Source organism: Phocoena sinus, chromosome 4 (assembly GCF_008692025.1).
Source record: "Phocoena sinus isolate mPhoSin1 chromosome 4, mPhoSin1.pri, whole genome shotgun sequence".
NCBI lineage: Eukaryota > Metazoa > Chordata > Mammalia > Artiodactyla > Phocoenidae > Phocoena > Phocoena sinus.
The window spans coordinates 131,796,139-131,813,836 of record NC_045766.1 but is presented as its reverse complement, the minus strand read 5'-3'; positions in this window follow the sequence as shown (position 1 = coordinate 131,813,836).

Below are 17,698 nucleotides of genomic sequence, written 5' to 3'. Positions count from 1 at the left end.
GAATCTGAAAACTAGATATGATGTTAAGGTCTTTTGAAATATGGGCATATAGAAATGAGGTAAAAGCCGTACAAAGGAATGATAAATATTGAAAATATGCTGGAGCTGAGGAATGCTGATTTGAAAAAGAAGGAGGGAGGCATTAGGGAGCATGTGTGTGAGGGCTTCACATTGAAAACTGAAAATCTGACACTGATTATTTTCAAAATAAATTGGCTTTAAATCAACTGAGAGTAGGAAATGAGTAATGACGAGGCAAGCGGCCAACTATTGGTTTAGGAGATATATCAAGGAATTTAACATAGCTCCAACTTTAGTACAAGATATAATTATAGATTAGTGAAGAGACAGGCAGTGTGTTATTGTACTTCATGACACTTGTGGAATGTATATTCGTAACTCACTGGGGACGTGTGTACAGAGTACACAAATTATTTCTGAAAATATGTGACTTATTTGCGGAAACTGAAAAAGGTCCATAAAATGAGAGGATTTCTTATGACATAAAATCAAACAACAATAAGCTTTCTTAAATATAATCTTTTGTGGAAATAAGATGACAAATTGTGATATGCACTCGGTAGATGTCTGATTATGTAGAAAGAGCCTAAGGCAGGCTGTAATACTGAAACTCAAGTAACTTTCTTTTAAAGCTAAGCTGCCTTCTTATCTCCGGATGCCATCTAATTCAATTACTACAGAAATGTGTGTGGAGACTGGCTATGGCTCCTGCTACGTTTGTGGGTATGGCTGTGGGTATGGCTTCCACCGCAATGGTAGCTGTTATTATGGTTATTATGGCTAACAACTATTTCATTATAGATGACTCAATGAGTTTTGATTCTAGAGCATCATCTTTGAGCATCCTTTGTCTCTTATTTAATTCCTTAGAGATCCATGTGCTTTAAGCATCCTTAGCCTCAACAGCCCTCCACTCAAGAAAAGACTCATTGCCTGGTGAAAACCTCATTTGTCTTCAAAATTCATTTTAGTCCTGGACATGATGTGCTATCATTTACTGATTGAAAGTGTGACCGATTATTTTGAAATTTTGAAAAATATGAAAATTCTCTGTGTGTAAGAGTCAATACTTGCTTTAGGCTTTCTGACCATTCTGGGAAACCAGATAACTGTTTAGTTGAGTTGAGCCATATGTTCTTAGTCATTGGTTCTTAAACTTCAATAATTCTTTTTCTCTTTATCTTTTATATTCTAATAAAAATTTGAGTTATTTGCCAGTGTCTGATACATATTCAGTAATTAATAGAGATTTATTAATTGATTGAATATGTTTCCAGCTACACAAAAAATGAAGAAAGGAAGTGGAATGGTCTCATCTTTGGTGTGAAACAGTAGGTTATGATGAACAAAAACAAAGAGAAGAGAAAGAGATAGAAGCGGTCAGAAATTTTTAAGTGACGAAAGGGAAGACTGTCTCAGAGATGAAGCTGTAGTCGTGAAATCCATGGTGACAGATGACGAATGACAAATCGTTGTAGAAAATGACACCAAGCAATTGTTTTCAGTATGCAAATAGAGTCTTGGCAAAATCTTAGAAATCTATCATTCCAGATGTTATTTGCAGATTATCTGACTGCAAAAACAGCACACAGTAAATATTGTATTTACACTGGAGAGTTTTAAATTATAGTAAAAGAAAACCTTTAACAAAGTTAATATGACACACTTAATAACATGTAAATTGCTAATGTATTACATGATAACTAGGCATAACTCAAAACTGGTTCAACAAATTTAAGTAGCTAAGCAAGCTCAATATTTAGTTTTCTTTTCTTACAGTTTTGGTATAAAAAGTTCTTGAATCTCATTAACAATACTGGAATAATTGAGTATTCAAGTGGATAAATTAAATGTGAACATTGACCTAAATCTCACACCATATACAAATTAATTTGAATTGGACTGCAGACCTAAATTTAAACATCATTCCTTAAAGTTCCTAGAAGAAAACACACTCACCAATATAGCACACTATATACAAAAGTTACTTCAAACTGGATTGCAGACTTATATGTAAATGCTGAAACCATAAAATTCCTAGAAGAAACACTATTCTTTGAGGTAGACTCAAAGATGTAAGATTTCTTATAAGGCAAAAAGCACTACATGTACAAAATTTTGATAGCTGGGCTTCAAAGATAAAAATTGTTTTTCTTCAACAAACACTATTAAAACTTGAAAAGACAGCCACAGACAGGGAGAAATATATTTTCACATATATCTGACAAAAGACTTATTGTAGATTACAAGTCAATAATTAAGAGATAAATAAATGGAAAATGGGGGAGAGACTGAACAGACACTTCAAAAAGAAGATCTACTGATGGACAAAAGGCACTGAAAAGATTCTCAACACCTTTCATCATTAGGGAGATGCAAATTAAAACCACGAAGAATTACTATCACATACACTCATTAGAATGGTTAAAATGAGAAAGACTCACAACAGAAGTGAGGGAGAAGATGTGAGAGCAAGGGGATCTCACACATTTCTGGACGGGTGCAAAAATCCACTTTGGAAAGACACTATGGCTCTTATTAAGTTGAACATAGCTGATGATCTAGCGATTCTGCTCCTAGGTATTTAGCCAAATTATGTTAGAAATATTTTACATTGTTACATACTAAAAAAGATGAAGAAAAAAGGAAACTATCCAAATCAACTACCATCAATAGGAAAATGAATAAACTGTGGTGTATTGATACAATGAGATACGACTTAGTAATAAAAAAGAACCTCAAAAAACAATTATAGGGGATGAAAGAAGCCACACACAAAGGAAAGCATATGTAAAATTCTGTTTATATACAAGCCAAGAAAGGCAAAACCAGTCTAGGGGGTAGGTGACAGGTTGCCTTTGTGGAAGGAGTGGAATTTTCCCAAAAAGGCCATGAGTGAACATTCCAGGGTCACAAAATTTTTATATTTTGATTGGTGTTACACAGAATTATATGTTGATAAAACTTATCAAAAGTACCTTTAAGTTATGGTCATTTAAATGTATGTAATTATGCCTCAAAAGAGTTTTAAAATATACTAGTGCCAAATTTCCCCTGTACTGGTGTGTGAGGAATCTCTTACTAGAAATACTGAGGTAAACCTTATACAACTGGGCTTCTTTTCTGAGAAAGCATCAAGTTTTATGGGTCTTGGTCATTGGGAGGCTTTGAAAGTGGCCCCAAGACTGGAAGGGAAAGTAGAGAGATTCATGATACAAGCAAGCTACCTTCCAAACACATGGACACTCCTCCCCTCCAAAAAAAATAAAAGCCACTAATTCCATATTAAGAGATAAAAGAGTTAACAAATGTTCATGTAAGGAAAAAAAAGAAGTCTGTGAGATTCCTGATTTTTTTCATTTTTAAATGCAAGGAAATGGGAAACAGTTTAGAAATTAGGGAAAATATTAGATCCCTAAGGTTTGGATTTTGGCATAGTGGGGTGGAGGTTTTGCTCTGGAAGAAGTAAGAAAAACTTACTTATACAGCTATTCTACCTGGAGCAGGCTTTTCTCAAATGTTCCCATAGCTAGCTCTGTCACTTCTTTCAGGCTTCTTGTCAATGTCACCTCCTCAGGAGCCTTTGCTAAACATCCTGCTTACAGTTCAACCTAGTTTCTCACCCTATTCCCCTCTTCATCTCCCTGGACCTCCTTCTCTTCCTCCTTCTTCCACCTCCTCCTCCTCCCTCCCTTTGTCTCCCCTTCTCTTTGTCTCTGTCTCTCTCTCTCCACACATGGTTCAAAAATAGAGTAGTTTCAACAGCAAAGTCTGTGGAGTCAGGTTCCCCTCAGATCCCAGCTCCATCCACTACCTACGTGATCTCAAGCCAGTTACTTTTCCTCTTCCTGACTCAGTTTCCTTATCTCTAACCTACAGTTTTTCTACCTCCTAGGGTTGTTTTGGGCACTAAATGAGATAATCCACTTCAAGCACCTGAAATTATTTCTTACACATTGGAAGCATTCAATAAATGTTAACTATGATCATCATTTTTACTATTTATTCTGGCTATGGTTGCAACCACTACAGTCAGGAGTAAGGGTTTAGGAACTTGTACAATAAGGATAATTTGATAAAGCAATAAATGCATTAAAAAAAAACAAAGCCCAATACTTACTTCACAATGTTTTATTTATTGCTTTTTCCTATTTGTGCTAACTTTCTGGATTTAAAAATCAAAATCCTTTTTATTGAATCACATTAATGTAAAATTAACCTAAAATAATGCAATAAGTTAATTTATGACAGTAGACATGTTTACAGGGTTGCCACACATAAGGACACACACACATTTTCAAGTCTTATTAGACTTGCAATTTGGGTCAACTTTTACAGGTATCTTTGTTTTAACTTCTTAATTCAAAAACCTAGAATTGTTTGCACAACTAAGTCAAAATCAGCTCTCTTTTTCTTCAGTTATATGTGTTACACAAGTATAAAATTCTTTAATAAACCTCCTTTTATTCAGCTTTTAAATTAACATTTATACAGGGTATATAACGTTAAAGTAAGCCTGACAGAAATGGAAAAATCAGCATACAATGATAGAACAACCATTAAGTTTTATTTTTATTACATTACTTAATCTAACCCTAGTCTTTACCAAAAGCCTTAAATAAAACCATTCAGGTTCTGCTAAAAATCCTAACCAACTTCTCTAGTCATTAGAATTGAAAAAAATATTCTATTTATCTAATCACTATTAGCTGTTTTGACCATTTATCTAATCACTATTAGCTATATTGACCAGTTTTCTAAATTTGTGGCCAATATGAATACTTAGGGCATCTACAGTTCTTTGCTTTTATGCCATAAGAAAAAAAAGAGAAAGAATTTATCTCACCTATTAACTGAGCTCTTGTCTAGAAGGCTCTCAGGAGGGGTTAAGCCAGGCCCCCAGTGAGGATACCTCATAGTGGGATGGTGGGGCATCTAAAGATCCTGACCCTAACCCTGGGGTAGTAGAATTGCCCTATGAAACTGCTGTATATGATAAACTGAGACAAGACATATTCTTGTCGGGGTAATAAGCAATTCTCCTGTATGGGAAAGGGTAGTTGCCCTGTTTTCCTTTGTCGAAGAGCACGGGTTTGGGGTCCACACAGACTTACACTAGGTCCCAATGTTCCCATTTACTAGCTGTGAATGCCTTAGAAGGCTTCTTAATCTCTGTAAACCTGTTTCTGTTTTCCACAAAAAGGTGGTTATGAACATTGACCTTGGAGGACTGCTGTCATAGTTAATGAGATATTTTACTTGGCTCACAGTGCAATGCTCAGTTTATAGTATTCAATAAAGAACAGTATTTTGTTTTAGTTGTTGCAGAACATCTCCTTGTGTATATTATTTTGTCTCAGATGTAATATAATCCTCAATCTTTGCCAACTTTTGAGAAATAGAAACCTCCAGTTAAATTTATCTGATTGTAATTATTGTTTTATTTCCTTGCTTCATGCTCTCATTGGAATTCGTGGAGTGTGAGAGAATTGCTATAGCAACCTGACTGTAGGCATTTCCTTGAGTGTTAAATATCCAGGTATTTGGAAGCATCTATAGAGTGATGGGATTTAAATTTTTAATACTTAGAAATTATTTAGATTTAGTTTGGTTCTATTCACAAAATAAAACTCAAAGAAATAATATACATATTTGTTTTATTTAAGAGTGAAAGTATAGCATCATTTTACATTATACACATACTACACCTTCTCAACTTATAATCATCATAAAGTCCTTTAGTTTCTCTTGAATTCCATCTGTGAACTTCATAGTTGAGAAAATAATAACTTTAGAATCTCGACTGCAAAGCAGAGTGTGACCTCCTGGGGAATGTTCTTATATTGCTTGGGTGATTTTTTTCTTATAATTACTATATTTGTTGGCTATTTTGCCGTACTGTTTTCAAATTAAAATCCAACATAAAGTTGGATTTTAATTTGAAAACAGTATGGAAAAATAGCGGTAAAGTGCTATTGGTAAAGTGCTTTGGGAAAATGGATTCTATAGAAATGAAACAATTTATTACCATTTGAGATTATGTATCATTGAAAGATCAGAAACACAGTCATTTAAAACTCTAAACTATGGCAATTCACCTTCACTCTCAGGTTCTTGGATTCCATTACAGGTGGAATCAATTTAAGAGTATCTGTCACACCAGGTCTTTTATTTGATATTCATGTTCACTAGCAGTTATTAAAATATAAAATAAAATTTTGATCTATGGACTCACCATCTATAAATTAGAACATTCACCTTTCCTTTGAACACAGAGAACAGTAATAATAAAAATTTCACTTTCAAATAGAAAATATAATATTAATGTTATACAGGTTAACAAATTTGCTAGTTTCTCTTTTATCCATACTGTAGCTTCAGTTATAAAGCTGTGAAAACACTGTGATAAAATATCTATCTCTGATGAATCATACACATTGCTCTTTTCATGTAGGAAGCAGTATTTTCAAATTGCAGTAGAGGTAAACATGAGGTAAGGTAAGGGGATATTTATTTAAGGCACACACTCACCAGTTTTAAATTGGAATTTTACAATTATTTTTCCAATTATATTAAAAGAATCTAGCTAAAACAAAACAATATAAAACATAAGTGGTTTAGGTTATTTTCTATTAATCCCATCCCCATCATTTTCTATTAAACTTCTACATTTTTTCCAATTATATGCTAAGAAACAATACACAACATAAATGGTTTAGGTTATCATATGTAAATCTAAATTTCATGGTATTTATATGTTAAGTATTAGAATAAACTCTGTGACTGCTTGGTTATGAATGTTCATTTAATAAGATAACAGGGAAAACATTCATAGAATCATGGTAAATAGAAAGGATAATGGTAAATAGGATTGGACAACTGTTTACATTATTTTCATTTTCCTCCTCTTCACTGAGTTTTTATTTTAAAGAAAAGAGTGCCTATATCTTTTTTCCCCCTAAAATGTATTCCCTAGTTAGATACTTCATCAGAGAAAACATCACACAGGAAGCACAGAGACATATATTCTGGGCCCTGAATTTTTCTCCCTGATATACCTCAGTGGGACCTCATTTCTTCTTTCCCCTCCGTACGAGTGAGCAACAACTTCCTAGCCCTTTGGTGCACTCTAGACCTATGTCATCTTGTTAGAACAGACAGCATGTTCCCTGTTCTCCAGGGCCTGTGAAAGTCACTCCAAAGTACAGATAAAAGACTTGACCTGAGGCAGAACCAGGACTCAGCTTTTTTACGTACCCTAAATGTGAATGGAAATCAAACAACCAAAACAAACAGACAACTTTAATTAACCTTCTATTCTTTCTGAGGCTGGACTGACTTAGTTTAAAGCCATTTTTACCCCAGAGGATTTGTGGCTTAAGGTACAACCATGTGGAGCTAATTCAAACACTCTTATGCTTTTCCTAAGATATAAGGCACTCCACAGCAGAAATGATCGAACAAACTGGCTTGGGAGAACTTGGCAGAAAAGTAAAGAGGTATGATAGTAGTCTTAAAATTCTCAAAAGATGTTAACAAAAATAAAACAAATTTTTTAGAAGAAACTTCGAGATGGCCTTAACTCTCATTCCCCCAAAGCCTTCTTCTTTATACAAGTCAACTTAGATATGAGAACTTGAATGCTCCTCCCAACATTGATCAGTTAGTGATTGAGATGTGAGGAAAAGCTGTATTTCTTTTACTTAATTTTTATTTTTTTATTGAAGTACATTTGATTTACCATATCTCACATGTACGGCAAAGTGATTCAGTTACATGTATATATACATACACATGTATATTTCTTTTCAGATTCTTAGGAGAAGCCATATTTCTTTATTGCTAGTCAGGTGGGTGATTTCAGCTTCATAAAATTGCAATTAAATTAAATGCTATAGACATATACTGAATGTGTATACTAAGTACTAGGGAAGCAAATATGTACAAGACATGGTACTAGTCATCTAAGAAAGCAGAGTGTAGTGGTAGCATAGGACCCTGAACCTACAACTGTAATACCATGGATGTACTAAAACAGCAAGTGGTCTTCAGAATTTACACATGTCCAGAAGACCACAGAGAAGTTTGGGATTGTAAAAAGTTAAGAACCAGAGACCTCAGTTAAACAGAGTCAGGAGACCAGAAGGGGGAGCTCTCACATCCTGCAATGACAGCAAAGCCCAACAGGAAGAAGAGATTCTTCTTTCCTTGCAAGGACTCAGCCAATGAAAAGCCATGGAGTCTTCGTTTACTATGGCCCTCCCAACTTCCCTTTCCCCTCTAGAAAAGGGTTCCCTTTTCCTTGTGGGGGACTTACACATGGCTCCTGATGGTTGCAGACCCTGAATTGCAATTCTCTGCTGATACTGAGTAAACCCCTCATTGCTGGAGAAATATCTGGTCGTCTATTTATTTCAGGTCAACAGGATCAAAGCTGTATATTATAATAAAGTATTTATTTTCTTAGAAAATTATCTCTGCATTCTCCCCACACAACCTTGCAGGATTGATTGAGGATTCAAGTACGTGGGGTCCTGTCTACCTCTAGTTTTCATTATACTTATGGATATTTAAATAATTCTAGTGATTCCCATCATGAGAAAAATACATAATTTGCTTTATTTTCTGGGAGTAATTGCAAATGGATTTTTATCTTCTGTATTTTCTCCTGTTTGTAGCTTGTTCTTCAAAAAATTACATTTCAGTAAAGGCTGGCTAAGGCCATGAACTAGTTGCCAAACCAAACTTGGGTATCCACTCACCGGCATGCATAAAGCCAATATATTTGCATCTGGTTGTGGTGTAAAGTTTACTGCACAGTGCTAAGCAAAGAGAATGGGCAGCTCATGTTCAGAAGACCTGAGCTCTCTGATGGCTTTCAGGGAGGGTTTTTTTTTTTTTTTTTTTTTTTTTTTTTTTGTGGTACGCGGGCTTCTCACTGCTGTGGCCTCTCCCTTTGCGGAGCACAGGCTCCGGACGCGCAGGCTCAGCGGCCATGGCTCACGTGCCCAGCCGCTCCGCGGCATGTGGGATTCTCCCGGACCGAGGCACGAACCCGCATCTCCTGCATCGGCAGGCTGACTCCCAGCCACCGCGCCACCAGGGAAGCCCTTCAGGGAGGGGTTTTTAAAGACAGTGTGAGGGAGGGGCTGCGGAGTGCTTGATGAGCTCGTGCACAATTCTTGGATTGGTTGGCATCAAGGTTAAGTTTTGAGAATCACCAGTCTTCTGGTTTCAACTGGTCTGGGATCTACGTGCTCACAGTCAGCAGTTTTCATCTAGTGGGGGTCTGCTCTCTATAAAAACAACTTGAGAATGTGTGTCAGACCTTTATCTATATCTTTTAGGGAACTGGGAGTTCAGCGACTCTGCTCATTGGCTGGTTTATAGACTAAATTTTTACCAGTTTTCCTGCCCATAAGTGTTTGTTTCTACATCTTCACATTTTCCAGTGATTAACTCTTGAGTCAGGCTTTTGAGACTCAGGGGAGGCCTGGGAGACTAAACCAAAAGCCTTTTTACTTCAAAGGACAGGGACACAGGGGCTGGTATGCAGTTTCAAACTCAAGATGCTTCTGTGAGAATCTAACAAAAAGGATAAATGCAAACTGCTCTGTGAAATTTTGCTTCACATATTTTAATAGCTATGAATTAGGCTTCCTAACAACTAAAGTGTGCCAAAAATATACTTTTAATATTTATTTTGAATCAAGTAAATGCTGAAACCAAATTCTCACTTTATGAGCTAACAGGAAATTCCATCCATGAATTTATTATGGTTTAATCCTCCTCCTCTTCCAAGAGTAACCTTGTGAATTTCTATTGTTGATGATCATGAATGCCATCCTCACTGTGTACATCCTATTGAAATCCGGTGGCTAAATTCTCTAGTATGGAGTGCAGAGATCTTTGCTGAAGCTGGGGATTTAACAAAATTCTGCTGTCTTCTTTGTGACCTTACCAACTTCTTTGGTGTTACCCTGGAGTGTTATCCAGGTTCCTGCTGTTCAAGGTACACACAGACCCCCATACTTTTCCCTTTCAAGGGCATTAGGTGAGATTTCTCTCTCTGTTTCCCTTTTATTTTTCTCTCCTACTATTCCCTCAACAATATTAAAACATTAAAACCCTTAACTCTCTATATCCATTTTTAAGAAACTTAGATTTTAACAACAAAACAAAAAGTTCTTATTTCATGCTCCATCTAAATTTTTCCCTATGTGATTATCTGTTCTCAATGAGGGGAAGATACTTTACAGAAAGATCAATTCATACAAATTTCCAATATCTTTTCTTGACCTGCACCTTTCCTCTGCCATTACACACAGTTCTTCCTGCCTGGTGTTGTGGGACGTTGGCATGAAAAGTGTTTCTTAAATTAAGTAATGAAGGTAAAAGCCAGTGATCTGAGCTGTCTGGCTGGAGGGACTCATTTCACTAGAGTGGATTCTGTTTAATTAGAAGAAGCTACACACTTCTGTTTATTTTGCCTATCATCCATTTATTCACTCACCCATTTAACAAATACTGCCATTTACTACCATGTTCTTCCAGGGTCAGCCAGCTGGCTCCACATGTGTCAGATGATGGACTTGACCGGCTTCCTCTTTCTCAGCCTCTCTCATCTTCCACTGTCTGCTTCTCAGTACATCATAGGTCATACTTGAGTCCATGTCACCAACTGCTCATTCTGTCAAATATCTTCTTAACTAAATAAATGGAGAAATCACACATTTGAACAGCAATATTATCTTTTAGAGATGTTTACTCCCCCTTTTCTCTGCCTGAAGAAATCCCCCTTATCAATCAATTTTGTTTCATGGTGTAAGTGTATTCTATTTTTCACCTCTCTGCTTCCACAGTACCCTGTCCATAGACCTATTATTTCAACTAATTTCCTGGTATTTTCTTCTCCTCTCCTCTCCTCTTTTCTTTTTTCCCCTCCTTTTCTTTTCTCTTTCCTCCCTTCCCCTCTCCTTCCTTTTCCCGTATGCTCATGTCTCTTTCCCTTATAACACGATTCACTTCCTATGGACACGGTGTCAAGAACATGGTAGTAAATGGCAGTATTTGTTAAATGGGTGAGTGAATAAATGGATGATAGGCAAAATAAACAGCCTTGGCTATCTTGCTGAACTATATTCTCTTTGGTTGATATACATCGCAATTAAAATTTTTACTCCTTTAATCAGAGAATGTTTGCTCAATGTAAAAGCACTACTTATATTTTTATCTACCTATAAGTAACTCTTACTTATCAACTGGGAGCCCATTGATCCAGCAGGTAAAAGAATCAGAACTTGGGGCTTCCCTAGTGGCGCAGTGGTTGAGAGTCCACCTGCCGATGCAGGGGACGCGGGTTCGTGCCTCGGCGCGGGAAGATCCCACATGCCGCGGAGCGAGCGGCTGGGCCCGTGAGCCATGGCCGCTGAGCCTGCGCGTCCGGAGCCTGTGCTCCGCAATGGGAGAGGCCACAGCAGTGAGAGGCCTGCATACTGCAAAAAAAAAAAAAAAAAAAAAAATCAGAGCTTGATTGGACCAAGTCAAGTCATCTTTGTCATTGGTTCCTTCAGCTCAGTAGGATTGGGAGTTTTTATCAGATAAAGCTATCCATACAATCTATATAGAACACAAATTGTTTGGACAAAAATATATAAAGGTGCCTAAAGAGGGCAGAATGGGAGCGCAGAGAGAGACTCCAATGAGCTCACATGGATAGAGGCTTCATTAGAGTTGGAGAGAAAAGTGTAAATCAATTTCAGAAGATCATGAGGATGTGTAAAAATGACATAAGAGAAAAACATGAGAAGACATTTTAAAATTCATGAAAAAAATATGTTGGTAACTTTTATAACTAAATTATTCCACTTTCCTTATGAAATTAATATACAACAAAATAACTAACATTTCTAACAAAGACCCAAGGATTTTTAAAGGTTGGATAATTGGAGGGAAGATTTGGTCCACATGAAACAAACCTGTACCTTTCATTTTTGCATTTTAAGTTGTAGTTAAGCATCACTTCTGATAATATCATAATCAATTCTTTCCATGTACAATTAAGGAGGTGGAATCACTATCAGATGAAGGGAGGATTGCTCTGTGCTTCATTATCATTATTTTCAAATAATATAATTAATTAAGCCACCTCCTGTGCTGATGGGTGGAACTTAGTGCTCCATAGTAGAAATGGAACAGATGTTGTCCTTGACCCTATGGAACGAAACATATGGCATTGTTTCTTATATATCCACAATAATAAGCAATTAAAAATGTAAGACAATACTTACAAATCTATAATTATTCAGCAGAAAAATGTCTATTCATAACCAGTTGTTTACTACACAAAAGATGCAATAATATATTTCCCTGTACTTATTACTGACAGGTTCCTGTAAGATAGAAATTCCCAGCTTTCCCTCCAAAAGTGTAATGGTATTTCAAATTCTCACCAGCAAAATAAAATATGAAAGCACAGATTCTGGGAGACCTCAAGCACTGGATAGATATTATTGATTCATTTTAAGTTTTGCAGTTTAGGAGTGGTGGCAAATGCTATAGTGCATCAGTATTTTTCAATATTAGGTAGTCATTTAAAGTAATGAGTTATAGCTCTTTGTGTTGATATGGGAAATATGTCCATGTTATGTAAAACAAAATATTGTAATTTTTATGGATTTTGAACCCACATGATCCATTATCTAGAATAGTCCAAGAATCGTGGCCAAAACAACCAAAGCAAAAAATAAATTAAAAAACCTGAGGTTTCACTGTTTCTCCTCAAAATATTAAAGGGAATTGAATTCATAGCCCACAGCAACAGTCCTCAATAAGCCTGGAGTTTGTTATTTGTCTCAATCCCCTAAGAATTGTCACCTCTCTTGCACTGCTTCTCCTTTCTCATCATTCCAGCTCTTGTTTACATGGATGGACTAATCTTTTCTGGGAGTCCTTCCTCTCCACCTACTCTCACTGTTCCAGTCAAGCTCTTCCCAGCATCTTATCAGCATCACAGACTTTCCCCCAAGGGTGGTTAATAAGGTAGAAACTGATCAAAGACCACTTTTTATATTGAAAATATTAACATGTTAATAATTTTTGAGACCATTATAAAATACCATTCTTGATTAAGTAAATAAAAATTATATATATGTTATTATAATTCTATATATAAATACAGAAATTTTGGAGACGTGAACACTGAGAGGCCAGTTTTGGTTTATGGAATGGTCTTGCATGTCTCCAACTGCAGCTGGGTATATACCTGGGGGTGAAATTGAAGGGTCTTCTAAAATATGCTCAGATTTAACTTTATGAAATAATGCAAACTTGTTTTCCAAAGCAGTAATTTCAACTTATGCTCTTACCTGCATGGAAACAGCAAAAAAATCCGCCTTCTGTGGGGTGTGAGTGTACTGGACACGGTATGATCACATAGGTTGATTTGATGGTATGGTTAATGTTCTAGTCATGGGGTGAGTAGCGTGTTTATGGATGCTCTTTTTATTATTATGCATTATAATTAACATATAAGTTACATACATTATTTTATATGCATCAACATTACATGCTAGCTGTTTAAAAAGAACAATAAAAATCATTTTGTCTGTGATCTATGAAGAACTTCAGGACCATGAATGTTTATTTGAGGTTCCAGAATTTTTTTAAGGAAAAAGTTCTAGTTCCATTTGGAGGTGTGGTAACTATTCATTAAGATTAGAACCTTGATTAGTCTCCTCAAGGTTTACAATTAGATACCTATCCTACCATCTCTTTGGTTTGCCTTAATTAGCAACAGGCATTGTCATGCCCTTTTATTGCTAGACTTCAGGAATCTTGAAGAAAAATTTTAGGAGCCTGCAGATCCACAGTGAAATATTACCCCTAGCATTGCCTTTATATTTGACGTTTTATCTGGTCCAGATTATTTTTATAATTTTCCCTCCACAGGATTACTATAATTTTTAAGTGGCTTAAAATATTCTATGGAAAAGATGATATTAAATGGTTCATAAATGGTTTTCATCTTAAGTCTTAAGACAGGAGATTACAGCACTGAAACATAACCATTGGCCTGCCAGGAGGAAAAAAAGATATACTTTGTAGGATCACCCATTCTGCCATTGTTCCTGTCTCCATACATTTTTGTGCATGTCAGAAAGTAATTAGGATCTTTTTTTTTTAAATCTGTGGAGTTATTCCAAAATATCCTCATCAGACTCTGCTCCACCTGAGATAAATATAGTTATGCTGTCATTGTCCTGTTCACTATGGGTGGGCTATCTATTCCAGGGTAAGTAAGTGCCGCTAAACAATGCCTCCATGAGGGTGAAGTTTTCATCAGTGTTCAGATTCATACAGCTCTGTTTGTAGAGCAAAACATCTAGCCTGATGATCCTCAAGCTGGTAGTGGGGTAGAAAATAAATCAAACATCTGGAAAATCATGAAAGAAACATATGAACTTTAAGTCAAAAAGAGCCACTTGGCTCTTTTGCCTTAGAACTACCTAAAGAGGCAAATTATAAACTCCACAGAATTGAGTTATTATCTCCTGCTCAGGCACCATTGCAGAATGGATTAGTGGATTGATTCCTGGACTATGATGCAGAAGTCTCTTAAACACCTTGCAGTCAGTTTTTTGCCTACAGTATCCTGCTCAAACTGCTCCTGTATAGTTAATCTATGATACCTTCCTGGAAAATCAAAACCAGTTCTCCACTATCAACTCGCTAAACCTATACCAGCGTTTATTAGTTTATTATTTCCTCCTCTTCAAATGTTTTTCTTCTCTTGACCTCCAAGTCTTCATACTTTCTTGTCTTCTTCCTATTTCCCTGGCCAATCTTTCTGCATCCTTTCTCATACCTCCACTTTTCCCCAACAACTTAATACTAGGATGCCCTTGTCTCAATTCCTCGGATCTCTTGGCTTCTCCACCTCTCTCTGCTTATCTATCATGTTGAAAGGTCATTTGGTTCCATAACTTTTACAACTATCTTTAAAATCTAGATGATTTACAGTTTATAGTCCCAGTTTATATCTTTTTCCTGAGTCGTGTAGCCAACTGCTTCCTTGAAATTTCCACATTATTTCTAATCCGTGCCTCATATTTGTTCTCTCTAAAATTGAACTGCTATTCTCCTTCCCCCAAATCTATCTCACCACATGCCTTCTCCATTTCAGTTAATGGCAACTCCATCCTCTCATTTGTGATGGGTGAAAACCTAGGAGTCATCTGGAATCCTCTCTTTCATCCTTCATATCTAAATCATCAAGAAATAATCTTAGTCCCAACTTCAGAACATATCTAGAATTCTCACCTCAGTGGCCTTAGCCACAATCATAGTTCACCTACATTACTAAATTTTCATCAAAGAGGCCCCTCTGTGTTTCCCCTGGCCCTTTGCAGTCTATTTTTTATTTTAATTTTTGATTTTATTGGAGTATAGTTGATTTATAATGTTGTTTCAGGTGTACAGCAAAGCAATTCAGTTATACATATATTCATTCTTTTTATATTCTTTTCTCATATAGGTTATCACAGAATATTGAGTCAAGTTCCCTGTGCTATACATTAGGTCCTGGTTGGTTATCTATCTTATGTATAGTAGGGTGTGTATGTTCATTCCCAAACTCCTGATTTATCCCTCCCCCCAACATTTCCTTTTTGGTAACCACAAGTTTATTTTCAATATCTGTAAGTGTGTTTCTGTTTTGTAAGTAAGTTCATTTCTATCTTTTTTAAAATTAGATTCCACATACAAGTGATATCATATATCTGTCTTTCTCTGTCTGACTTGCTTCACTTGGCATGATAATCTCTAGGTCTATCCATGTTGCTGCAAATGGCATTATTTCATTCATTTTTAATAGCTGAGTAATATTCCACTGTATATATGTACCACATCGTCTTTATCCATTCCTCTGTCAGTGGACATTTAGGTTGCTTCCATGTCTTGGCTATTGTAAATAGTGCTGCAATGAAAACATGCAGATAGCCAAAAAGCACATGAAAAGATGCTCAACATCACTAATTATCAGAGAGACGCAAATCAAAACCACAGTGGGTTATCACCTCACACTGGTCAGAATGGCCATCATCAAAAATGTCTACAGACAATAAATGCTGGAGAGGGTGTGGATCAAAGGGAACCCTCTTACACTATTGGTGGAAATATAAATTGGTACAACCACTATGGAGAACAGTATGGAGGTTCCTTAACAAACTAAAAATAGAACTACCAGCAATCCTACTCCTAGTCATATATCCAGAGAAAACCATACTTTGAAAAGGTTCATGCACTGCAATGTTCATTGCAGCACTATTTACATTAGCCAAGACATAGAATCCATTTTTATTATAGCAGCCAAAGTGAACTCTTAAAATATAGGTCTGTACGTGTCTGGTCAAAACTCTGGAAGTCTCCCTATCTTACTCAAAGTACAAGTGAAAGTCCTTACAATGGCATGTAAGGCCTTATGGGTACTGGTCCTTCTTTACCTTCCTTACTTTCTTCACCAGGGAGCTCTCTCCATACTCTCCCCATCACTTTCTCCTCTCTGGCCACTGTGGCTTTCTGACTGTTTCTTTCAAGAATATTACAGGCAGCCTCCTCCTTTAAGACTTGGCTCCAGTTTATAAGATTTTTCTATGTAGATCCACATGGTTTACTCCCTTAGCACTTTCCTTTGCTCAGTGAAGCTTATCCAAAAACTTTAAACAACTTCTCCCTCCATCGTCCAGCTCTTGGAAGCACTGGGCCCCTTACCATATTCTACTTTTTCTTTTCCTCATATAACTTATCACCATCTGTAAATTTTTTATCACTCTGTAAATTGTCTCTGCTGCTGTGGCAGGCTGAATAATGGTAGTAGGCTAAATAATAGCCCCCAAGGATATCAGGTCTGAATGCCTGGAACCTGTAAATGTTACCTGTTTCTGAGAAAAGGTCTTTGTAGATGTGATTAAAGTAAAAAAACTTGAGAAGGGAGATTATCCTGGATTTTCTCTTTGAGCTCTAAGTGCAACATGTGCCCTTCTAAGAGAAAAGCAGATGGAGATTTGACAGACACAAGAGGAGAAGACAATATGACCACAGAAACAGAGATTGGAATGATGAAGGCACAAGCCAAGGAATGACTATAGGCACCAGAAGCTGGAGAAAGCAAGGAAAGATTCTCCCTTAGAGCTCCTGGAGGGAATGAGCCTCGCAGACCCCTTGATTTCAGTCCAGTGATACTGACTTAAGTCTCCTGGCCTTTAGAAGTGTGAGAAAATAAATTTCTGTTCTTTTAAGCCTCCAAGATGGTGGTAATTTGTTACAGAAGCCATAGGATACTAGTACAACTAAATATTACAGTATATACTCCATTAAGGCATGTATCTTTGTATGTTTGATTCGCTAACATATCTAAAATGCCTAGAACAATGCTTGGAGCATAGTACGTGTCCAGCAAATATTTGTTAAAGAAAGGAGTAATATCCATTTTCCTCCTTATATATTTATCTTGCTTAATTTTTAGGAATATTTTAAAACTGTGAATCTGTGTTCTTACTATTCATATAGTGTTCCTTGATATTTTCTATTGGGCAGCAAATTTTAACAAATACTCTTCTATTTATGCTCAAGAATATCTCTGATAATTGTCAAGCTTGTGATATTTTTCACTATTATA